Source organism: Pongo abelii, chromosome 7 (genome assembly GCF_028885655.2).
Source record: "Pongo abelii isolate AG06213 chromosome 7, NHGRI_mPonAbe1-v2.0_pri, whole genome shotgun sequence".
NCBI classification, from domain to species: Eukaryota; Metazoa; Chordata; class Mammalia; order Primates; family Hominidae; genus Pongo; species Pongo abelii.
The window spans coordinates 21,471,942-21,498,455 of record NC_071992.2 but is presented as its reverse complement, the minus strand read 5'-3'; the positions used below and the strand labels follow the sequence as shown (position 1 = coordinate 21,498,455).

Below are 26,514 nucleotides of genomic sequence, written 5' to 3'. Positions count from 1 at the left end.
CCTCAAAGCCAAATAGCTAATTATCAACATACTTTTGAATGAAATCCACATGTCTAGACTCCAAGAAGCCTGCTGTATCTGAGACCTTTTGTTTTATGTAGAATTTGTTTGAGAGCTCATAAATATTCATCTGTAATAAGTTGTTTCTCTGCAGAAGCATTTTGGTGAGAAATTAAAACTTTGATCACTGGAAATTCGTAGATTATTACAGTATTTCAAAAGGTTTCCTAGTATTTCAAGAAGGGTGTTCCTTATCCAACGTGATTGATCCGATTTTCCCATTTAAAATAAATTGGCAGGCCGGGCACGGTGGCTCACTCTGTAATCCAAGCACTTTGTGAGGCCGAGTCTGGTGGATCACCTGAGGTCAGGAGTTCAAGACCACCCTGGGCAACGTGGTGAAACCCCATCTCCTAATAATCCAAAAATCAGCCAGGCATGGTGGCGCTCACCTTTAATGCCAGCTACTTGGGAGGCTGAGGCAGGAGAATTGCTTGAACCCAGGAGGTGGAGGTTGCAGTGAGCCAAGATCATGCCACTGCATTCCAACCTGTGTGACAGAGCAAGATTTAGTCTCAAAAATGAAAATAAAATAGATTGGCAGTTTAGATGTATACAGCTAGGAATCTTTGGGTTTGAGTTTACTCGTGAAATAATTGACCAGTTATTTAAGAATAGTTTTTTCTCATGTTACTTAAGGATTCAACTTCTTACTAATTTTTTAGTTTTTAAGTTCTAAAATTAGAAAAACAAAGGCTCATGTGGAATGTTTGCCTATTTTTATATAGTTGTGTGTGTGTGTGTAACCGTGCATGTATGTGTAAGACAGAGATTGGGCTATGAGTGGCTAAGGAAGCTGAGGAGTGTCTGTCCCCAACCTTTGTCCCTGAGGTGACTGCAGAGATGAGGATGCGATTAAAGGAACAGAGGAAAGCAGTGATGAGATGCTGTGTGATTTTACCATTCCTTTTTTGCATTTTTGAACAAAATATAGGAAAAATCTCATGCAAACTATTTTTCATTGTGTAGATGACCATGTTTCATATTTGGGAGCCAGTTTTACTTCTCCCTCTGGAAAAGTTAAAGGATGTAACATATGCTGGTCAGGTTTTTATATTCTTACTTTCTAGCTTCTAATATTTGAATGGTTAGGATTCCTTCAGTTCAACTTCTCTATGCTCATTTTCACAGGAGTTGTGATCATGCTTTAATTCTATTTCTTTTTAAAATATTTAGTTGGAGGAAATTCCATGATCGTTCATTGAGTGTAATAGTTTTTCGTATGCTTTATCAGATTTTTGAATTCTTACCAGTATGTAATACTCTTATAATGAAAATATGTGGATGGTATAATCTTATATTCCATTCTCTGTGGCATAAGTTAGTGATTTATGGCCTATGATTTTTACATTCTTGCTCACGAAGCAGCAAATGACCTTTGCAGCTCTCTGAAAGCTCTCGTCATTGGAGGAAGAGACGTTAGTCTTTGGGTTTCAAGTACCTTCTCCTTACTGCCGTTTTGTGGTCATGTTGCATTAAGGGCCTTGACTTGTTCATAATTCATCAGCCATGGTTCAAAGGGGGTGGAACACGACTGACTATCTCATTGCAGTTCATTGTTCTCTTACTGTTGCGAGAAGTCATAGTTAAATCACTTCACTCTTTAAGCACTAAGGTAGAATAGAAATAATATCTTGATTTTTGTTTTTTGAGACAGGGTCTTGCTCTATTGCTCAGGCTGGAGTACAGTGGTGTAATCTCGGCTCACTTCAGCCTCATCCTCCTGGGCTGAAGCATTCCCCCCAACCTCAGCCTCCTGAATAGCTGGGATGAGGGGCATGTGCCACAACAGCCAGCTAATTTTTGTATTTTTTTTTTTTTTTTTTTTTTATAGAGATGGGGTTTCACCATGTTTGGCAGGCTGGTCTCAAACTCCAGAACTCAAGCGATCCACCCACCTCTGCCTCCTAACTTGCTGGAATTACAGGCGTGAGCCTCTGCACCTGGCTTAATTTGTGTCTTTTGATATTGTGATGAGATTTTTTTCTTTCTTTCTTTCTTTTCTTTCTTTTTTTTTCCCCCGGGACAGTCTTGGTTTGTCAATCAGGCTGGAGTGCAGTAGCACAATATCAGCTCACTGTAACCTCTGCCTCCTGGGTTGAAGCTATCTGCCCACCTCCTCACCCTCCTGAGTAGCTGGGATTACAAGCACTTACCACCACACCCGGCTAATCTTTATATTTTTTAGTAGAGACAGGGTTTCATCATGATGGCAAGGCTGGTCTGAACTCCTGACCTGAAGTGATTCACCGGCTTCAGCCTCCAAAAGTGCTGGGATTACAGGTGTGAGCAACCACACCTGGCTGAGAAAATGTTAGTAGATGAATTGGGTGAAGTAGCTAAATAGAATAGGAAGAAGTAGAAGAGACAGAGTTTTCTCCATGGGAGCTGGAGCAAGTTGTTTGATTTTTGTCTGGGCTTCTATTCCTCTAGTTACAATGTGAGGACAATAGATGGTTTTAATTTCCCTACAGCACTCATATTTTAAGGTCTGACGGTGAAAGTTGTGGCAAGAACACTGTTAGAATACCTCGTTCCTTTTCTGGCATTCAAATCCAGCTTCCATGGAGCACCCTCCTTTCACCAGCGTTGCACAGGAACAAAGGGAAAAATCTTGAAGTCTGCCTGGATTTAAACTAGACAAACAACTTGAAATAACTCCAAAAGGAATAAAAATAACCCAAATCTGGACTGCCATGTGAGAGCTGTGATGAAGAAAGTCTAAAACGATGAGGAATCTTCAACTAGAAAGATGAAAGACGGAGAAAATAAGAAGCCTGGAAAATTGAGAATGTGGTTAGATGAATGTGCGTCCATTGACCTTGTCCTGGGAGGTGAGACTGAGAGGAAGTTGAAGTGTTAACTGTAAATGAATAGAGAATGTGCTCTTTTTACCTAGCGGGGAACACATTTTTAGTTATTGATTATCCCAGGTGTAATTAACCACACCCTTCTATTATGAATTAAGAGAGAGGAATGGGGAAAATTGATGTCCTTTGTCAGGCTTAGAAGACCACATCTTCCTAGGGTACAAGTTCATCTTTGGTTCTGGTCGCAGAACCAAGTTCTGTGATGGGTGGACTGTGGTTTTGCCCCAGGCTTGCAAGTCAGTAATGACATGGGAAAGTCCGTGGCTTCCTGGGCTTGATGTTGGGAAAAGGCATGGTGAGTCATCCTCAGGGAGATTTCAACACAGGCCGTGAATAAAGAGCATTTATTCCATCAAATGTTTACCCGCAGCCTGAATACCTTTGAGGCAGTTGCCTTTTCTCACTCCTTCTGAGTTTTGGCCCCGGATGTTATCTTAGGAAGCAAGCTGTTCATAAACAGACATTTGTAACCACTTAAAATACTGTGTTGGAAGCCCAAAAGAGCCATGGCATTTGATGTAACTTGGCTGTGAATACTTCCACAAAGAAGTTTGTCTTTTTAATCCCTGGATTTACCTACCAGTATACTTTGAAGCTGAGTAAAAATGGTATTTTTTTCTTTGATTTTTGTATAAATTTAAGGGGTACAACACCGTCTGCACTAAAAATACAAAAATTAGCCAAGCGTGGTGGCACATGCCTGTAATCCCACCTACTCAGGAGGTTGATGCAGAAGAATCACTTGAACTTGGGAGGTGGAGATTGCAGTGAGCCAAGGTCATACCATTGCACTCCAGCCTGGGCAACAAGAGTGAAACTCCCTCTCAAAAAATAAATAGAGTACAAGTGCATTTTTGTTATATGAATATATTACATAGTGGGAAGTCTGGACTTTTACTGTAGCCATCACCCAAATAGTGTACATTGTACCCATTAAGTAATTTCTTGTCTCTCACCTCCCTGTCCTCCCATTCTTAATCTCCAATGTCTATTGTTGTACACTCTGTATCCATGTATACACATTATTTAGCTCACACTTATAAGCGAGAAAATGCAGTATTTGACTTTCTGTGTCTGATTTATTTCACTTGAGATAATTACCTCTAGTTCCAACTATTTTGCTACAAAAGACATTATTTCATTCTTTTTTTATGGCTGGGTAGTATTCCATTGTGTATATGTGTGTGTGTGTGTGTGTGTGTATGTGTGTGTGTACATATATCCACACTGCATTTTCTTTAAGCATACATTGGTGAATACTTAGATTGATTCCATATCTTTGCTGTTGTGAACAGTGCTGGGATAAACATAGGAGGGCAGGTGTCTTTTTAATGTAATGATTTTTCCTTTGGGTAGATACCCAGTAGTGGGATTGCTGATTCAAATGGTAGTTTTATTTTTAGTTATTTGAGAAGTCTCCACACTGTCTTCCTTGAAGGCTGTACTAATTTACATTCCCACCAGCCGTGTAGAAGTGTTGCCTTTTCTCCACCTCCTCGCTAACGTCTGTTATTTTTTGACTCTTTAATAGTAGCCATTCTGACTGCTGTAAGATGATCTCATTGTGGTTTTAGTTTGCAAAATGCCATTTCTTCATCCTGCAATCCTGTAAAACTAGTAATGTCTCAATTCCATTCCTAGATTTACAGCTTTGAAAAACATGTTCAACATAAAATGTGAGTCTAAGGAACATTTGGGAGAAGATATCAGTATCAAGAAGTAATGGGAAATAAACTCTTTCCAGGAGCCTGGGCTGAGCCATTGTGTGGGCACCTGGCAGAGCGTGGAGGGTGTCCTGGCCCACCCCTGGCCCACGCTTTTGCCAGCTGGGAGTCGGCTTGTCTGCTGGTAATTGGAAAAGATTCTCTGTGAAGATGGTGTCACTACTACTCTTTGTACAAGAGTGACATTTGTCTGTTTTAAAACTGCCAGGGTCTGGCATCTGAACCCACATCTGAAGGTCTGTTGGGACCATATCAAACATGAAGAGGAGAGAATTGTGGGATGGAGGAAAAGGGCTGCATTATCTGTCTGGCTCTTATCTGTTCTCATGCCTAAGATTCCTTCTTGATGAATTGAAACTGTTTGCACAATAGAAATGTAGTATTGCATTTTCCCCAAGTTGCTCCAGGTAATACATTTGTCTCTTTAAGTATGTTGTGTGTACTTTTCCCTAGTGTCTGTCTTCCTCCCCAATTGGTAATCATTCCTCAAATCTTTGTACAGGATTTGAATTTGAAGCTTAAGGAGGTACCACTGTACCCAGGCTGTCAGCTCTAGAATTGCCTGTTTCTTCCCTATGGAAGCATGAATGCTATGCTGTTTGGAACAGAGTTGCTTGTAGGAGCCTCTTGTGCTAGGGGGAAAGGAAAATTGGGATGTTAGTCATTGACTGCTTTAAACTTAAAATTTGCTCTGAATATATTTACTTGTAGTGAGTGATTTTTCAGTAAGTTTTGTTTTTAGATTTTGGCGAGAAGAGGACTTAAGAGCACCCAAAGAAAACACGGTTTTCGTAGTATTGCATTCTTCAACCGTCATAGGAAGGAGAGAAAAAGACCTCAGGGACAATTAAGTACAAGCCTGACCCTAGGTCATGGAAGATGGAAAAATCCATCTTCACAAGTGTAGTTATCTTTTTTAATAGACTGCTGTTCCATAGAAATGTTTCTCCAACTGGGCATGGTACAGGCAGAGTAGCATGACTCCTGAATGCCACAGAGGGATCTGGGGCATTATAGAGGCAGTGATCATGACTAACGAGGAACACAACAGATTGATAGAGAGCATCCTCCATGGTTCTTTGCAACACCTTCCAGGCATTTGTAGCACTAGCACTTTTTTCCCCCTTTCCTTTTCCTTGCATCATTACAGATGTGCCTGACGCTGCAAACAGATGCTTGGGTTTATGCCTTTGGCATAGCCTCATTGTCTTGTGGGAGTGGTTGAAGGCTCAGAGTAGCTGGATGTGTGGCATGACCTCCTGAATGGGGGGAGAATAGGGCAGCTGTGCTAGTGCCCCAGCTGATGGGTGAGCTATCTCCCCATCGCTCGGAGTGGATAGTGAAGACAGAGCCAAAGGTGAGTATTACCAGTATGGACCACTGTTGCCCAAAGATGGAAACAAGACAAATATCTCTTTCAGGTATGTTTACCACACACACCCTAGCATCCACTTAGCAGGCACAGATGTTTCACTTTAGGATTTAAAGGTTTCCTATCAGCAAAGAGGAAATAATAGAATAAGAGGTCTTCCTAAGAAAGGAGTACACTGTTTCCTAGTAATGCATAGTTAACTATTTATTTTTTAAAAACAAGAGTCTTTCTCTGTCACCCAGACTGGAGTGCAGTGGTGTGATCTCGGCTCACTGCACCTCTGCCTCCCTGGTTCAAGTGATTTCCTGCCTCAGCCTCCTGAGTAGCTGAGATTACAGGTGCACACCACCACGCCTGGCTAGTTTTGTATTTGTAGTGGAGATGGGGTTTCACCATGTTGACCACCCGCCTTAGCCTCCCAAAGTGCTGGGATTACCAGTGTGAGCCACCACACCTAGCCTCAGTTGCTGGATTTCAATAAAGTGCTGAAGATGCAGGGGTTGTGGGGGCAATTTTAATAGTGGGAAAGGGGTTGCTGCTGGTAGGGATGGTTAAAAATACTTCAGCTCTTATCCTAGGATAGTGAAAACCAGGAAGGGGAGTGATTGCTATGGAAATGGGCTTCACCAAATCTTGAACTATTAGGATGAAGGAGAAATCTTTGGCCAAAATAAGTTAAGGTTATATATGAGGAGAAACTGTTCACATAGAGGCCCAGACACTGGTGAAACTGGTGGGAGAAATAGAAAGGCAAGGCATATCCATGACTTGAAATGAGTGGCACATCTGTAAGCAGCTTCTACTGGAAACGAATACCTACCTGACCTTCTGGATCCATGGAAAGGAATGGCCCGGCCACATCCTCCCATGTGAACAGAATATTCCATGTACTTGTCCCATTGTCATAAGGAGCATGGCATAGATGATCATGAATGAAGTTCTGGGATGGCTATCCTATGTCCCATGCAATCCGGGCCACAAGTCACTTGTATTACTTAAACTCCACATAGCAGGAATAGTACTGTATTACAGAACATTTGAAAGGTCCTGGAGCAGCTATGGGCCAGGATACCAACCCTCATACAAGCACTGTGGGTTTGGTGCATTCCTTAGATTGAAGAGAGTTTTTCATTGAGAGTTTTTACCTTCATTTAATAAATCCCTTTCGTCAGTGCCGCGCAGGAGCACTTAGGACTTTGCAGCATTCCATTCAGGAACTCGGCCAGGTGACAGCAGTAGGTGACTCATCTTCACATGCTCTGGGCAGAGTCCCTGCCCAGTTTCCAGGCCATTGCAAGGCTGGAGAGATGAGGCTCTGAGAGAGGCCTTGTGGCTCCAGGGTGGTAGAACTGAATGGTCCTCCCGGGAGTGGTGACTTACGCCTCTAATCCCAGCACTTTGGGAGACTGAGGTGGGCGGATCACAAGGTCAGGAGATCAAGACCATCCTGGCCAACATGGTGAAACCCCTTCTCTACTAAAAAAAAAAAAAAAAAAAAAAAAATTAGCCAGGTGTGGTGGCGTGCACCTGTAGTCCCAGCTACTTGGGAGGGTGAAGCAGGAGATTCTCTTGAATCCAGGAGGCAGAGGTTGCAGTGAGCTGAGATTGCACCACTGCACTCCAGCCTGGGTGACAGAGCGAGACTCTGCCTCAAAAAACAAAAACAGAACAAAAAAAAAACCTGAACGGTCCTTGTGCCATAGAATGAGGTCATTCTGGAGGTTTTGGGAATGTACACCCATGTAAGAACCTTGTGTTTTCCTGTGTGTAGAAGGGAGTGTGTCCTTTTGGACAAAGGAGCCACTGATGTTCTAGAGACTGGTGATTTTCATCTACCATGTCATTGCCTTTAATATCAGGGATTGTGGGGAGGTAGGCTCTGAGAATGTGCCTGTAACAACTGGAGCTTTTGTGAGTGAGAGGGGAGCCTTTCCTTGCTACCTAGTGGGTCCTGCATGATGGCACACAAATTAACTCAGAACCCCAGACTCTTTAGATGTAGCAGGACCAGAAGTTTCTGGTTGGGGCTACAGTTAGCCCCAAATCACCTGGCTACAGCAAAGCGTTGGTATTCTCCCCAATTTTTGAAGATGATAATCTTCTAGAGGCTGTGGCACCATTAGTGTTACAGAAAGATTACGGGGTTGAGTCTTATTTCTGCCACTCATCAGCAGTGACAGAAGGTATAATTATCCCCAGTTTACAGATGAAGAAATTAAGGCTTAGGGGGATTAAGTAATTTGCTTCAGGTTGTGCAGTTAAGATCTTGGACTGTAACTGAAGTTTGTCTGGTCCCCAGACTGCACTCTTGCATCTGCTCCATCCTCTCATCTTTTTTGGTGAGGCAGACATTTATTGAATTTTCTCTGATCTCATGGCAGGATATATGGGATAATATAGAATGCCCTGTATAGATGTGAGTATAGAATTGTGGACAAGAATGTGAACTATGAAGCCCCACAGATTGACCATTAGGTCATGGCTTCGCCACATCCTAGTTGTAAGACTGGGCAATTGACTTAACTTCCCCATGCATCAGTTTCCTCATCTATAAGACTGGGACAATGATAATACTACCTTGTACTTGTTAGAGTAGTAAATGAACTACTCCAAAGAAAGCGGCTAGAGTCTAGCATATAATGAGCATTCGATAAATGTGAGGCAGTATTTTTACCATGATTTGCTGCCATCTCTTCAGGCAAGAGGATAAATAGGCAATCTGGGATTAGCAGGAAGCAGCAATCTCCCCTTGGAGATGCAGTGCTGGAGGGTTATGTGCTTTGGTCACAGTCTGGGCAGACAGTGCTCTGAGCTGCATGCCAGGCAGGTGCTCTTAAGCAACAACAGGAAAAGCTGGATGGCCTGCCAGCCTTTAGCCAATAATGTAGGCAGAGATTCATGGGATGTGTATTCTATACTCGTATGTAAAAGAGAAGACGAGAATTTAAGCTGATACCTGATTTTGTTGAAAAGCACTTTTGTGGTAACTTATGTGATCCAGGCAGATTGAATTCAAATATTTTTAGAGTCACTTCTAGTACAGAGATAGAAACTCTGGGGGATTCATATGACTAATTGTCTATGCCTGGGAAATACTCAGTTCTGTCGGAAACACACACAGTTTGTCACAAAAGCCTTTGTAGAAGAGTTTGAATTGGCAATGAGAATTCATGTCTTGGGTTGATGCAAAGAGAGTGTGGACAGCACCTAGGGTAAGGGAAGGGGCCCAAGTAAGAATCTGACATAGTTGGGATGAAGAAAGTGTTGCTTGAAATCAAGAATGACCAATGGGAAATAATGCGAGACACAGGCAAAATGGAGATGAGTTAGTCTTTCTTTCTAGTATGGATCTAATGTGGTGGACAAAGAAATGCTACATATACTCAGCTTATGTGAGATACCCTGATTAAATTTGGCCAAAATACATATATCCCTCTAATGGTACATCAAACTTTAAAATGTCAATATCATCCTACAGAAAACGTACATGGCAAAGACATGTAAGGTGGTGGGTGGGTTGGGGGGAGCCCTGCCTTTTCAGTGAGAATTTAACAAGAGATTTCATTACTGAGATGACTGGGAAAATAAACATTTATGAAGCTGGTTATTCACAGCTCCAACAGGTGTAATTAGCTATCAAGTACTGGCTTTAGAATATCATGCCCCAAAGACCTATTTAACTTAGAAAGATTTACCAGATAAGTGTCGGAAGATGAACACTATGTATCAGTTTTCAGCCTCAATTTCCTTAAAGTAGTTGAAGCTTGATGAATGTCATAGCTAATGAAAATATGGAGAAGCATAGCTCTTACTTGTGGTGGTGGTGGTGTTTTTTTGTTGTTGTTGTTGTTGTTGTTTTGAGACAGGCCCTTGCTCTCTCACCCAGGCTGGAGTGCAGTGTCACGATCTTGGCTCACTGTAACCTCTGCCCCCCAGGTTCAAGTGATTCTCGTGCCTCAGCCTCCCAGGTAGCTGGGACTACAGGTGTGCACCACCATGCACAGCTTACTTTTGTGATTTCATTAGAGATGGGGTTTCTCCATGTTGGCCAGGCTGGTCTCAAACTTCTGACCTCAGGTGATCCACCTGCCTTGGCTTGCCAGAGTGCTGGGATTACAAGCATGAACCACCATGCCCAGCCTCTTGTTTGGTTTTTGAGATTCCTCTCTTTGACTTTTCTTGGTAACTATTATCTTGAAACATAATTAAAGTATGGTTGGTGAAATAATAAATTATATTAATCACCTTGGGCTTAGAAAATACCACAACAGATGTATTTTCTCAATTTGGGGGTTGGGAAGTCCAAGATCCAGGTGCTGGCTTATTTGGTTCCTGTTGGGGGCTTCCAGACAGCTGCCTCCTAGCTGTGTGTGCACATGGCCTTTGCTTTATAAGGGCACTAATTCTAAGGGCACACCCTCATGACCTTATCTAGCCCTAATCACTTTCCAAAGGCCGCATCTCCAAATCTATCACATTGAGGATTAGGGCTTTAACAGGATTTTTTTTTTTTTTTTTTTTTTTGGATGGAGAGTGAGAGGGCACACATATTCAGTCTAGAGTAATTAATTATTCTGTCACTATTCTGCCTGAATGATTTCAACGTTGAAAGAGACCTTAAAAGATCAGCTAGTTAGACCACCAAGCTGATGCCTGAGTCTTCTGTGCCCCCAGGCCATCTAACAATGGCCTGGAAACCCCATCGGGGGTGCCCAAGGTGCTCTGTTGGACCTTCCACTTATTTTCCCAGTGGAAAAGTGGTGGTCCTTAAGATTGCCTATAAAAACCCATATAATTTGCCCCCCCATGCTACCTCTGTCCTCATCTTCTAGCACTTCTCGTTTTGCCCCAGGGTCTTAGAATGCTGTCTAGAACATTCTTTACTTAGATTTGTTTTGCCCTTATTCTTAAGATGTTTTCTGAGATAGTACTAATGCTAGATTGAGATTTACTTTCTCTCTTCACATGGAAGGTATTTTCTACTGGATTTTGACTTCCATTGTGGCTCTTGAGAAATGGCGCTGTTGTTCCTTTAAAGATAATCCATCTTTTCATTCTGACTATTTGTATATTTGTCTTTGGTGTTCTGTGGTGTGTATGATATATTAGGTATGGCGAGTTTGTTTCAGTTTTGAATTTATTGGATCTTCTGCAACTTTAGATTGATGTTTTTTGTCAATTCTAGAAAATATCCAGCCATTATTTCTTCACATCTTGCCTCTGATCCATTTTTTCCTTTTCTCACAGAAATTCAATTGGATCTGTTAGACATGTTTAACATCCTCATGTCTTGTAATCTCTCTTTCAGTTTCTTATTTGTGTGTTTCTCTGGTTTATTCTGGATTTCTATAGCTCTATCTTCAAGTTCACAAATTGTCTCTTCAGCTGTGTCTAGTTTACTGATAAACAAAATCTTTAAGTTTTACTTATTTTACATGGTTTTATTTCTTCTCCTTTTTTTTTTGTAAGACGGAGTCTTACTCTATTGCCTGGGCTGGAGTGCAGTGGCATGATTTCGGCTCACTGCAACCTCTGCTTCCTGGGAGGTGACTCTCCTGCCTCAGCCTCCTGGGTAGCTGGGACTACAGGTGTGTGCCCCCACGCCGAGCTAATTTTTGTATTTTTAGTAGAAACAGGGTTTCACCATGTTGGCCAGTCTGGTCTGGAACTCCTGACCTTGTGATCCACCCGCCTTGGCCTCCCAAAGTGCTGGGATGACAGGCGTGAGCCACTGCATCTGGCCTACATGGTTTGATTTCTAAAAGTTCTATTTAGCTATTTTTAAAAGCTGCTTATTTTTAATAGTTTCTTCATACTCACTTTATAAATTGCTACTTTTTATTTCTTTTAGACATGATTGTTTGATATTCCATGTTTGGTAATTCTAATATTTGAAGTCTTTGCTGATCTATTATGTGTGTGTGGGGGGGTGATTTCTTCTGGTCCTTGGTCACTGTGTGTGTGTGTGCATGTGTGTACACATGTGTGTTTTAAGTATAAATTCAGTTTCCTGAATATTTACCTGTGGGGCCTCTTTGAGGTCTAGATTGAAGATGGGTTCCTCTATAGAAAACTTGTTTGCTACTGCTAAGTTTCTTGTAGCACTAGCAACCTGGAACCATCTTAAAATTATTTTTTTTGGCTTGAGGTTTTTCAGGCCATATAAAAATGATGAATTGGACTAGAGGTCCTATATGAGGGCGAGGTTTTGATTCCAGACTTTTAGGATAGATCTTTTTCCCTTGGTTTGCTCACAAGATTTGAGAGAATCAAATTTTCTTGCAGTTTCTGAGAGGCAGCCATGCTGCTTGTTGATATAACATTGTGCAAATTAGCAAAAGGCAATCCTATCTTCAGACACTTTGTTGCTACTGGTCAGAAACTTTTTATAACATTAAAATCCATGATGACTGAAGTGAATGGAGTTCCCAGAGTTGTGTGAAGCACAAGTTGCCCTCGCCTAGGCTTATAATGTACCCCCTTCCATTCTGCCCTATCAAATCCTGCTCAACCTCCAAAGTTTAACTGAAATACTCTATCCTCTGAGAAGACACCCCTGAATCCCCCAACTCTAGCTCCAAATGGTCCCCTCCTTTGAATTAGCATAGTTGTGGTGCATTCATCACAAATTTCTACCTTTTGTTATTATTTTTAAGTCTTCTATTACCAGACTGAGAGCTGTATGTTTTATTCATATTTCTATGTTCCATAGCCTTGAAGAGATAGTTGGAATATTTTTGTACAATAAGTGAAAAAAAATTTTTCACTTTTCACAAACTTTTCACAAAGAATTAAAAAAGACTAGCAGCTGGGTTGGTGGCTCATGCCTGTAATCCCAGAGGTTTGAGAGGCTGAGGGCAAGTCACTTGAGGACAGGAGTTTGAGACTATATCATAGGCAACATGGCAAAACTCTGTCTCTGCAAATACATATATATGTGTGTGTGTGTGTGTATGTGCATATATATGTGTGTATATAGATGTATATGTAAAAATTAGTGGGGAATGGTGGCACATGCCTTAGTTTCAGCTACTTGGGAGGCTGAGATGGGAGGGTTGATTGAGCCACGGAGGTCAAGGCCGCAGTGAGCCATGATAGTGCCACTGCACTCCAGCCTGTGCAGCAGAGTGAGACCCTGCCTCAAAAGAAAAATAAAACCCAACTAGCAAATAGGAAGGTGCATCGTGACTGTGTATAGTTGAGAAAGATTGTCAGAGTGGGTAAGAGCCTTCTCTTGAGTGATAGCATACCGTGTCATAAAGGGCTTGGATTTGTTGGTGTCTCCGTGCCTGAAGTGTAGAGTAGCTTGGCAGAACTTTCATCCTATCATAATGGAGTCAGAGATGTCTTCTACAGAGGAAAATCTTTGCACCATTCCAGGAAAATGACTTCTGCTAATCACTATTTTCCAAAGACAGGTTAGGCCATGGTGTTCTACAAAAATGACTGCCTTAACATTTACTGGCTTATTACTCAATATATTTTTATACCCATTTGTTAAATAAAAGGATGCATGTCAATCTTTCTTCCTTTTTAATTCTGGTCTACCATCAAGTGATTTTAGAATTTTTTTTTTAGTAGAACTAGAGGAATACTTTCTTTGAAATCTCAATTACTAATATTTTGCTTTATTTGATACTTATGAAAAATTTTACTTTAAAAAATTACCTGACTTAGGCTGGGCACAGTGGCTCATGTCCATAATCCTAGCACTTTGAGAGACCAAGGCCGGGAGGGTTGCTTGAGCTCAGGAGTTCAAGACTAGCCGGGGCAACATAGCAAAACCCTGTCTATACCAAAAATACAAAAAATTAGCTGGGCGTGTGGTGCATGCCTGTAGTCCCAGCTACTTGGGAGCCTGAGATGGGAGGATAGCTTGAGCTCTGGAGGCAGAGGTTCAAGTGAGCTGAGATCACAACACTGCACTCCAGCCTGAGTTACAGAGCGAAACCCCCTCTCAAAAATAATTACCTAATTTAAATATTTAAATACCCTACAACATCCTCATTTTAAAGATGGGGAAACCAAGGAAAACATAATTTATCCTGGTCAGTCAACCATTAAGGAGTGGGGCTGCTGTGATCTGGATTTAGGTTCACCTGATTCGAAAGCTTTTCTCTTCCCAGTGCGTCACACACATTCAGACTTAATGGTAGGATTTGGGCAGATATTAAAGGTTAAACATTAAGTCTGTTGGAACTCCTTCCCTTCCCATTTGAAATTCAAAGCTTGTTACCATGCTAACTGGACATGACCTTGTAAGAAAGTGATTGAGCATTTCCAGTTTCTGTTGTTTATTTTGAATTTGGAGAAACAGCTGGAAAATGTTATGTTCAGTGACTATTACTGACTTAATGACTCACATCGATGTCAGAGTGCGGAGGTCCTGAAGCACTCTGAAAGCAGTCAGTTCTTGTGTTTTCAGTGATGATTGAATAAGGCAGCTTTTCATGCGGTGGGCACACCTTAGGCGTTGCAGGATCAGCTTTGGACCTTTAGGGTCCCTGTGGGAGGAGGCTGGGATTTGCTTTCTGTGAACCTAGCATGATTTCTTTACAAGGAAGGGGAGAGGGGAATGGAGGCATGTCAGACAGTGAATACCTATAGTCATCCTCCTATACTTTATGATAACTAAGGGGAGATGTGGGTAGATATTGGATAGAAGGATTTGATGCTCAAGAGAAATGTACAGAAATGTACAGCTGAAGATTTTTTTGTTTTGTGACAAGGTCTCATTATTTCACCCAAGCTGGAGTGCAGTGGCAAAATCACAGTTCACTGATTGTAGCCTTGACCCCCTAGGCTTAAGCAATCTCTCTGCCTCAGCCTCACAAGTAGCTGGGACTACAGATGTGTGTCACCACACCCAAAAATTTTTTTAACTTTTTGTAGAGATGCGATCTCATCATGTTGCCCAGGCTGTTCTCGAACTCCTGGGGTCAAGTGATCCATACCTCTTGGCCTCTCAAAGTGCTGGGATTATAGGCATAAGCCACTGCACCTGGCCGCAGCTGAAGATTGTCATTTGGTTCTCAACACACATAGATGGGACTTACAGCCACGGGATTGGATGAGGGTGCAGGGTAGGCCCCTGAGGCACACAACAGGCCATGAGAAAGGAGTCTGAGGGGGACAATGGGAACCAGTGTCCAAGGAGACAGGAGGGTGGGGCCTCTGAAATCCAGAGAGGGGAGGATTGCTGCCTGTAGGGATACTCAGTGATGACAACCGCACTGCGTCCTCAGCCTCCCTTAGAAGGATAGGAGAACTGAGAAAGCTACAAGGACACGAGGTGACCATCCATTGGGAATGTGGGTTGAAGGGAAGCAAAATCGAGGGGACAGAAGTCTCCTGGTTTGGTTAACTGGGTGGACACTGGTTCCATCAAGAGGCACAGTGATTCTAGGAGGGGGGAGTTGGTTCAAACTGTGGCAGTGGTTTCAGTTTTCATCAGTTCATAATTCACTTTAATGGTTTTCATTACAATTGCATGCTTATGCCTCCCAAACTTATAAGTAGTTACATATAAAGAGAGGAGGGCAAAGCAGATACTTGGTTAGTGGAAAATTTGAGGGCAGAGGGAAAGAGCATGTGAGGAAAGCTGGAAGGCCACAGAGATCCTAGTCAGTAGAAGCTGGGGTCATCTGGTAAACCGAGGATGAGAGGGAGTTTGGAGGAAAGTCAGCAGTTTCCGTTGCTGCGGAGGAGTCAAGTATGTTAATAGCAGAGAAGTGTCTATTGATTTTGGCAAAGATGATTACTGAAGAGTGGTGGGGTCAAAATTCAATTAACACAGGGATTTTAAGTGCAACGGCAGGAGGTAGGGAAAGCACAGATTGCTGTCTCCCAAAGTTGACTGTAAATAGAGGAGCAGTGGATAGAGAAGGAGATGGTCAAAGAGATGGGGCTCGTTATGTTTTGTGGTGTCTATGCTGATGGAAAGAGGCAATAGAGAAAGGAAGGCTGACAATACCAGAGAGGATGAATTGAAGGAGTGACCTTTTAGGAGAGGTAGGAGGTAGATGGGAAGAGAGACAGTTCATCTAGTGAATTAGAAGGGATGGAGGTAAACACAGGTGGGGATGCATCTATTTCTAGATATGCATATTCATAGATGGTCATGGTCCATGAATATTTGAATTGGTATATACTGTCATATAAAGTTATATCAACTCCCCCTCCTTGATCTTGGTCACCAAATATTTACCTTTAGGAAAGTTATTATTAATCAACCTCATATCAGTCAGAACGGCTATTAAACAGTAAAAAGCAGGCCTGATATGGTGGCTCCTGCCTGTAATCTTAGTACTTTGGGAGGCCTAGGGAGGTGGATTGCTTGAGCCCTAAAGTTTAAGAGCAGCCTGGGCAACATGGTGAAACCCCATCTCTACAAAAGAAAAAATTAAATAAAAATAAAAATTTAAAATTAGCTGGGTGTGGTGGTGTACACGTGTAGTCCCAGCTATTCAGGAGGCTGGGGTAGGGGATTGCTTGAGCCCACGCGGTGAAGGTTGCAGTGAGCAGAGATCACGCCACTGTACTCTAGTCTGGGTAGCAGAGTGAGATCCTGTCTAAAAAAAAGTCAAAAAAAACAACAGACGGTGAGGTTACAGAGAAAAGGAAACACATTCATTGCAGGTGAAAATGTAAATTAGTTAACCACAGTGGAAAGCAGTTTGGAGATTTCTGGAAGAACTTCAAACAACTATTTAACCCAGTAGTCTCATTACTGGATATATATCCAAAGAAATAAAAATCGTTCTACCATAAAGGCACATGCATATGCGTGTTCATTGCAGCACTATTCACAATAGCAAAGACATGAAATTAACATAGATGCCCATCAACAGTGGACTAGATAAAGAAAATGTGATACATACATACCATGGAATACTGTGCATCCATAAAAAAACAAAATCATATCCTTTGCAGCAACATGGATGGAGCTGGAGGCCGTTATCCTAAGTGAATTAATGCAGGAACAGAAAACCAAGTACTGCATGTTCTCACTTACAAGTGGGAGCTAAACATTGAGTACACATGAACACAAAGATAGGAACAATAGACACTGGGGCCTAATTGCAGGTGGTTGACGGGTGGAGGATGAAGATAAAAAAACTGTTGGGTATGAAGCTTGTTACCTTGGTGATGAAATAATCTGTGTACAAAATGTCCGCCAACAGGCTATTTACCCATGTAACAGACATGTACCCCTGAACCTAAAATAAAAGTTGGAGAAAATTAAATAGAAAATTAAAAAACAGGAAAGGTATTACCCTCATTTTGCAATGCAGTGGCATTGACAAAATCCAGAATTTTGTAAAGTTTTATCGGAACATGATCTATGGCTGGTTCTGTACTACAATGGCAAAACCTGAGCTGTCCACCATCTGACCCTTTTCAGAAAAGCTTTCTGACCCCTATACAGTTGATCACATCAAGGCCCAGAGGGAATGTTGACTTCTGAAGACTCCACCTCCATGCTAATCTCTGAGCCCACCTTTTCTTTGTTCCTTGGTATTCTCCTGATGCTGTAAACTCTTAGAATTATCTGCTGATGCCTCTCTCCGGCACTTTGAACGGTTAAAATTGCTAGGGACCCAGAAGCAACTCGTGACTCTTCACCTGAGTCCTGGAAGTACAGGTTTAAGCCCCTTTAGTTTTTAGTCACTTTTTCTAAGAAGCCAGGACTCACTCCCTGGCCAAAATCATTACCAAAACCCTCATGTATTCCTTATTCCAAACAAAAGAAATGAACCGGTTTTGTTTCCTTGCTTTGCATTTCCTCAGCGCTTGAGCGTGTTGTTTCAGTCTCACACAAAGTGTCTGCTAGAGCTGGTCTCCTGGGAGGGTCCCCACTGTGCCGGGCTCTGGCATGGTGTCTCCACACCTGATGGTCTTGGGAACAAGGACCACGTTGACCCTGTCATCAGCATCTTGTGTTCCACCATTGAGCGTGTTGTTGGTGCCCATTTGATTGCATTTGATTTAGCTGAAAAAATTAAGAGCTTCACTATTGCTCACTTATGCATAAAATAATGTACTAATTACTAGCTCTTCTCTCATTCTTGAAACTAGAACTCCTCCTGAATCTTTTGAAATCGACTTTAAATTATTGACCAGATTTGAAAGCATAGTATTGACAAGTACGTGTCTTTATTTCACACTGCTCACAGTTTTCAAGAAAAATCTAAATCTATTTCTTTGTCTAGCTTTCAAATACTTCTGAAGGGGTTAAGATTTTAATAGTTGCAATTTGATTCTACAACCTCATTGATCAGATTATACTTTTATTTAGTTTTATGTATTGCCTGGTGCCTTGCTACTCAAAATGTCATCTACCCACCAGGAGTATCCTTATTAGAAATGCATAATCTGAGACTCACCCCAGAGCAACTGAATCGTTTTAACAAGATCGTTGGTGATGCTCATCATACTCATGAAAGTTTGGGAAGTACTGTTCTGGGCTACTGACCCTGTATTTCAGAAAAACATAGTAAAATAGGGCCCTACCTCACAGACCTTTTATATTTTATGTATTATGAAGATGTAGCTTCATATGTTATGGTGAATGTATTCCCTACCAGAAAAATTTTACTAATTTTCTGTTATTAGAGCTTACAATTAAGAGATACATAATGCCTCCCCCTCCCCCCTTTTTTTTTTTTTTTACTACTTGGAACGCATTTAATTTCTTCCTTTAATTAGAAATAAAGCCTAAAACTTCTACTATTTTTAAGAAGAGTCTTGGCTAATCTGTAGTAAATGAACAACCTCAACCCTCACCCGTGGCAATAGGCTTGATGCTGGGTTTTGGGGTGTATGCATATTTTATCATTCCCCTTTGATTATTTTGGAAATTGCATGTATTCGTAACTGTGAATTCTGTATATAATTAAGTTGTCTTTTCCATCTTTTTAAGTACTTGGAAAAACTAAGGGATGAATTACACAAGTAAACACATAGGACTAAAACAGCATTTCTTTAAAAATACATGATATACAGCAGCATTCATGTTGTCCTTCTTCCTAATTAATTCCAGAAGGCAGAGTAAAAAAAAACACTGGATTTGTTATTTTTTGCACAGATCATGCTCATGTATAGAATACCAAAGATTCAGGGAGAATAAATCTTCTGGTTCCCATCTTCTAGCCAAGCAGTCCCTCCCTTAGAGTGACTACTCTTAGAAGCTTTCTTAGCTAATATCTTAGCTAATATCTACACCAGGAGGTTCTTTGTAGTCATACCTAAGAAGATGGCCACCAACTTTGTGATCCTGGGCAAGTGACTAAACCTCATTGTGCCTCCATTTTTCTTATCTGCAAAATGGGAATATTAGAATCACTGAGAGGAACAAATGAGATAATTGAGATAATTCATGTACATTGCTAACAATTATTGGCACACAAAATACAGAAGACAAATATCAACTATTAATGTTATATGTGAGTGTCTGTCTTCACTTTACTGTATAGACATACACAGTAGAGTACTATTGTATATTTAAATACTTTGCTTTTTTAAACCTAACTGTGTGAGATCTTCAACACTGTAGAGTTTGATTTATTAGGTATAGTGCTACTGCATTTGTTCTAAAGTCTCTTCCGTATTCCGTTTTATGGATATAATTTATCCAGTTCTCTGTTAATGGACATTAAGGTGTTCACATTCTTTTTGTTTCTTTGAGACAGGGCCCCACTCTGTCACACAGGCTGGAGTGCGGTGGCACCACCATGGCTCACTACCCACTCTGTTGCTCCAGGCTCAGGTGATCCTCCCACCTCAGCCTCCTGAGTACCTGGGACTACAGGTACCACCATGCCCAGCTAATTTTTGTACTTTTTGTAGAGACAGGGTTTCACCATGTGGCCCAGGCTAGTCTAGAACTCCTGAGCTCAAGCGATCCTCTCTCCTTGGCCTCCCAGAATGCTGGGATGACAGGTGTCAGCCACCGTGTCGAGCCAGGTTGTTTCCATTCTTAGGATTTTATAAAAAGCCTTGGTGAAATGGATGTGTACATGTGGAGATGTATCTGTAAAGGAACTTTCTAGAAATTGAATATAGAAATGGTCAAAGTATAGGCTTTGATTTTAGATATTGATGAATTGCTCTTCACAGAATGATACGCTCCTTCCAGCAGAGAATGAGAGTGCCTGTTTTCGACAGTTTGCCTGTAACATTAATTTTTAAAATGCAGTTTTGTTCAGCAATAATAAAAATACGCATCCATACTTGGAAATTTGATTAACGTTGCTAGATTCTTTGGAACAGATTGAGTGGTAGGAAGATAACACTTAATGCTTTATTCTTAAGTGTTGGAAGGAGCAACAAAGTGGTCTAGTGAGCTGTTTTTAGAGGAACGGTATAATATGTAACACATTGTCATTATATTCACTAACTCCCAAAGTATTCTTGAGATATTGAAACAAAACAAAGAGCTTGAGTAGAAACCCTGAGCAACAATGTATTTACTTTCCACTTGCAGCAGAGCTTGGCCTTTCAGATGCTCCTTAAAGCGCCTTGGCTCAGCAGTACTGTCTCTTGTGTCCAGGGTCTGAGATTGGCACAACACAGAGTGCCTTTCTTTTATTCAAATGTCTCATTATGCAAATTATTGCTGCCAGCCAAACTGCCCATATAGCTTTTGTTTGGGATGTAGGTGAAAGTTTATTCTAAATACTTGCAAATAATAATATAATCTCCTAAGTAAACCAGTCCCAAAGCTTGTATCAGCATGTAATATCCTGTACCGTATGACCTGTACTTGGTAATGTTGGGGCAATTGAAGATATTTGCAATTCCTTTATCTGTTTTACATTTTGTAAATTATGCAGCCATTGAATTTTACAGAGTTCCTAATACACCGCTCTCTTGAAACAAAACTCCGATCTGTGGTAAGGATTAGGATTAGCACTGAGATGCACATTGGTAATCCATTTGGCAGGTGATCACTGGACTCTCTTAGAGTATTCAGATGAGCTGAGGAATTGAAAGAGGAGGAACAAAAATAACATGCCAAGATACAGATAAACACATGGCCATTTATATTTTTTGTTTGCTTAAATATTTTTTGAGACAGAATCTTGCTCTGTCGCCCAGGGTGGAGTGCAGTGGCATGATTCCAACTCAATACATCCTTGAACTCCTGACCTCAAGTGATCTTCTTGCTTTGACCTCCAAAGTGTTGGGAATACAGGGATGAGCCATTGTGTGTAGCCTCGTGTAGCCATTTTTAGTCACTGGGGTATAAAATCAGGAGATACTTGTTGGATAGCAGGTGTGTTGAACATGGCACCTGGTCAGGGTGAGAAGCTGTGAGTTGTCAGCTAACGTCTCCCAGCCTGATAGGAAGGCCCTAGCTGCTTCAGTACTTCAGAAGCTGGCCTTCAGGGTGGCCTGTGATGCTGCACTCAGCTGCTGTGAGTTTTGCTCTTAGCCCAAGCGGGCTTCTTATTTAGGGGACCACTAGGCTTATAGGTGCTGGGTGGTAAGCTGAGCCACTCAGCCATGTAGCTTTCACCATGTTTTACAGGCCAAAGGAGGTCATGCATGTATTCTTGGTGTAGAGCTGAGCACCAAAACTATTTATTCAGGATTGTTGTTATTTCTCCTTAGCAACTTAGCAAGATCGGGACACTGAGGAGGTGTGTCTCTTATCCCCCTCTTTAGAATCGAGGTCAACACAATAGATGGCGGTAAGCTTCAAGGTAGGTACCATTTATGGAGCTCTTACTATGGGCTCGGTCTTTTTGTCAATTGTTAACTGTAATAGGAGATGGATATTTATAGACCCCTTTTATAGATAAATTGAGTCTGAGAGTTTTAAGTATTAATAACATGTGCCAACAAGTAAGGGGGCACCAGTGAAATTCACAGACGGGGCTTTCTTGTACTGAAGGTGGCGTTTCCTTATCCACTATGCTATTCTGTCAGCTAAAAATAAAAGTGCCTATACCAATTTAAGGGGCCGTCACATCCATTGGACACAATTGTTTCTTCTAAAAAGGACTCATTATTACTCCTAGTTCCACTACTCTTAATGTAATTATGATCCATTTTCATGTTGCAAATGATTTTCAGTATCTCTTCAAATTATCTTTATTACTTCTCTGAAAATTCAGGCTTAATTTATTGACAAGTTGTCAGAATTGCCCTTTAACTTTTCAGTGATCAGCAAAATCACATGGGGTGTTTCTTCAGCCTCTGGGGATGGCTGGAGCTTTGTCTCTTTCTCTGTTGGCAAGGTCATTGTCTAATTCTCCAGATGCATGCCAGGCAGTGTTCTTATTTTACACACACTTATCTTGTATTTCTAGTATTTTTCTCTTGTCAGTCTACCGAGTAATATTGATTTTTGTCTTCCCATCACTGCCAATTTTCTTCACTCTTTGTGTTCAACATCTCTTTTAAAGTGTTGTTCGATAGTCTTATTCTAGATGTGTTGATTTCTCACTCTTATTTCTCGTTATGTTTCTTTTAATTATAAGGCTTATTGTATTTTCTATAACATGCTTTTCCCTCTCTTTGCAGGGTGTATTGTTAGTTCTCTGGTGGGATTCTTTTTACCGTTTGCCCATTCCTTTTATCCTCATTTTTTTCTAGGCTGTGTGGAGTTTGGAGTTGGTGTGGGGTGAACGGAGAGAGCCCAGGCCAGCACTTCCCTGGGGGAACTATTGGGTAATGTCAGGGCCAGGGCTACATTTGATCATCCAGGCTGCTGCCATATCATTCTCTTCCTACCTGTCCCAGCAGCAGCTGCCAACACCAATCACAGCTTTCCCCCTGTGCTTGCAAGTCAGGCAGTGCCCACAGCATCAGTGACCCAGGACTAGACTCTGGCATCCAGTCTTTCATAATGGACTTACAGCTTCCATTCGTTGGTAGGCAAGCTGTGCTTTGAACCAGTCATTTCGTACCCACGATCTCAACCTTACGCCCACCCTTCGAGGTTCCTAATTATCTGTGTTTGACAGCTGTGGAAATGGATGCTCTGGGAGGTTAAGAACCTTGCCAAGGAGCATGCAGCTTGTAAGTGGCTGCGCTGGGATTCTGCCTCCTGTCTGTGTGACTTCATAATCTAGACAATTTCCACCACAGCAGCTTGTTCTCTGACAAAGGGAATCTGGTGCTTGAGTGGTTTTTTTTTTTTTATAGCTTTTGTTATCTTCAGTTGGATAGTACCCTCCATGTCTTCATTAGAGGATGTTTTGGCTATATCCCACTGTTGTATCTTAATACCATTGCATCATGCTCCCTAAAGTTACTCATTTTTCCCTGTTTGACTTATTAATAATCCAGCACATTGTTCCCTTTGTTCATTGTATTAGAATCAAGTAACTGGTGAATCCTGTTTCCCGGCCTCCTACCTTGGTGAGAGCAGGCCTAAATTAATTAGAATGTTTTGCTCTGAGAGTCTAATCATATCAAAATCAAGGTTATTGATGATTTTCTTTTTCATGAATTAAACTTTGATGATTAGAAGACTTTTGCATAGATCCTTTCATTTTTATCAAAACTGGATTTTTACTCTTAAACTTGTATCTTGCCCAGACAGAGGCTCCTGCTATTTACACAGGAATATTATTACCTGGCTGACGGCATGTTGGGATAAGACTTTTATGGATATAAGATATGCTTCAGTTTCATAAAATACTTATAATGATTTTTTTTTTTTAACTGCAGTACAAGATCTTAGATTAGGTACATGAGGTCGTTTTCAGTTCTGTAATTCTGGTTTAGAAGCAGCTTTGGCTTCATGATGAGATGACTAGCAACATTTCCTCTTTTTTTTTTTTTTTTGAGATGGAGTCTCGCTCTGTTACCCAGGCTGGAGTGCAGTGGCACTATCTCAGCTCACTGCAACCTCCGCCTCCCGGGTTCAAGCAATTCTCCTGCCTCAGGCTACCAAGTAGCTGGGATTACAGGTGCATGCCACTATGCCCAGCTAATTTTTGTATTTTTAGTAGAGATGGAGTTTTACCATGTTGGCTAGGCTGGTCTCAAACTCCTGACCTCAGGTGATTCATCCGCTTCCCAAAGTACCGGGATTACAGGCGTGAGCCACTGCACCCGTCCCCTCTTATTACCTTTCTTTTTGAGAGGTTAAGAACTGTTTTTCAGGTTTATTTTTTTTCTGATGAAGAAATTAATGTTTGTGAAAACAAAAAAGAAATATACTAATGATGGAAAATATAGAAAATCCAGAAATATATAAAGAATAAAATGTTACCTATAATTTTACCTGCTAGTAACATTACAGTGATGATCACTATTAATTATTTTGGTATATTTGCCTTTAATCCATGTGTGTGCACTGTGTGCACACATATTTGCAAACTTGAGATTCCAGCACATTTAACATATATCATAAATTTTCTATTAAAAACTCAAACATAATTTTAATGTTAGACAATTGATATTTTATAAAGTCTAAATGCCATAACTTAGCATTCTCCAATTTTAGGCATGTAAATTATAGTTTTATGAACAATGCCTCTATGTACACATGAGTGCATAGACATCTTTGTCCACATTCATGACTGTTTCATTTAGATTCATTCCTCAAAGTAAAATTACTAGGTCAAAAACTAAGACCACTTTAAATATACTTCATACTTGCCAAATTACTGCTAAATTATTTACCTGAGTGACTGAGCCAATTTCCACTGCAGCCAGCAGCAGGTGGAAGCCTGGACTCAATATTCTGCAACAGGCATTGCGTGCTATCCTGGTTAATTTGATCAGCAAAAACTAATGTTTTCTCAATTCTCAGTTCTTTATCAGTGAATTTATTAAACTTCAGAAAATCTGTGTATTAACCTTTTCACTACTTTAAAGAAACTTTCTACACTTTTTTTTTTTTTTTTCCAGATGGAGTCTCACTGTCTTGTCCAGGCTGGAGTGCAGTGGCACAGTCTTGGCTTACTGCAACCTCTGCGTCCCAGGCTCAAGCAATTCTTTTTTCTTAGCCTCCCGATTAGCTGGGATTACAGGTGCACACTATCACACCCGGCTAATTTTTTGTATTTTTAGTAGACACAGGGTTTCACCATGTTGGCCAGGCTGGTCTTGGACTCCCAACCTCAAGTCATCCTTCTGCCTTGGCTTCCCAAAGTGATGAGATTACAGGCATGAGCCACTGAGCCTGGTGAAAGCTCCCTACTTTTTAATCTGTTGAAGTCTAGTATGTTTCTTACAGCTTGTAAAACATCTTTATAGATTAGGGATATTGACACTTTATTACATTAGCTGAAAGCATCGTCCTAATTGGTTATTATTGGCTTTTTTAAATGATTTTTTAATGTTTAATTTGCTAATTTTTATTCAGTATTTTAATTTACTGTATTAATAGTTCATAATATACTATATAACATACAATTTACTATATAAAGGTAAATTTACTTATTCAATTTACTAATTTTAATTTTTAAGTAGTCATGTATATTTTGTGTGTGTGATTCCTGCCATCATTTTAGAAAATCTGACGTCCAGAATGACTGTCAAAATTTGACTGTATTTTCTTCCAGCTCCTCTAATGGAATTTTAAAACCTTAACTGTATTATTTACATGGAATTTATTTTGAACTATATTTTGAAATGGAGAAAAATCTAACTTGATTTTCCTTATATAGATAATCTGTTGACTGACCCATCAATTTTTTTTTTGTTTTTGTTGAATAAGCCTTTGTATCTCTACCACAGCCATTTTTTGTTTGTTTGTGACAGGGTCTCACTTTGTCACCCAGGCTGGAGTGCAGTGGTGAAATCACAGCAGCTCCTTGCACCCTCGATTTCCTGGGCCCAAGCGATCCTCTCACCTCAGCCTCCTGAGTAGCTGGGACTACAGGTGTGTGTGTGCCACCATGTCCAGCTGATTTTGTTTTGTTTTGTTTTGTTTGTTTTTGTAGAGATGGCATTTCACCTTGTTGCCCAGGCTGGTCTCAAACTCCTGAGCTCAAGTGATCCACCCACCTCGGCCTCCCAAAGTCCTGGGATTACAGGCGTGAGACACTACTCTCAGCTTCCCCATAGCCTTTTGTCATCACTTCATCATGTATTAATGTCTTTTATAGCTTAGGGTCTGTTTCTATGCTATTTGGTTTTGTTGATCTGTTTCATATTTACCCAAGAATGATACTCTGCATTATTGTAGCTTTATGTTTTATTTCTTGAAGTTGTATTCTTCCTCCTTACAATTATTTTCCAGAACTTAGTCATTGTAACCTTTTTACTTTATATGAGTCAGAGTCATTTTGCAAGATTCATTCTCTTCTGTCTTCCCTGGTCTCTACCCGTCCTACAGCAAAAACAAACAAAATAAAAACTAAAGGGAAACACAGATGTCGCTAAGATTTCCCTTGGAATTGTGTAAAGCTAACCAAATGATTCAGGCAGAATGGAACTCTGTTTTAGTGCCTATCCAACAAGCCGTTTTCCTTTCAAACAGAAGCCTCTTAGTTTTCAGTACTCTTCCTAATTGATACTTTTG

The 26,514-nt window shown here is 40.9% G+C and overlaps 1 protein-coding gene across 15 annotated transcripts in view; it reads left to right on the top strand.

Annotated features, from left to right (window-relative positions):
- The window catches only part of CSGALNACT1 (chondroitin sulfate N-acetylgalactosaminyltransferase 1), a 358,363-nt gene that overhangs the window by 89,062 nt on the left and 242,787 nt on the right, over positions 1 to 26,514 (top strand). The window contains exons 1-2 of one of the 15 annotated variants that reach the window (XM_063726563.1): positions 2,535 to 2,894; positions 21,642 to 21,733. The exons of 13 other annotated variants lie outside the window; for them this stretch is intronic. The gene's annotated coding sequence lies outside the window, so the exon portion shown is untranslated. Of the gene's footprint in view, positions 1 to 2,534; positions 2,895 to 15,203; positions 15,319 to 21,641; positions 21,734 to 26,514 lie in introns of those variants that run through there. One more of the 15 variants, XM_054561297.2, reaches the window with a different exon arrangement.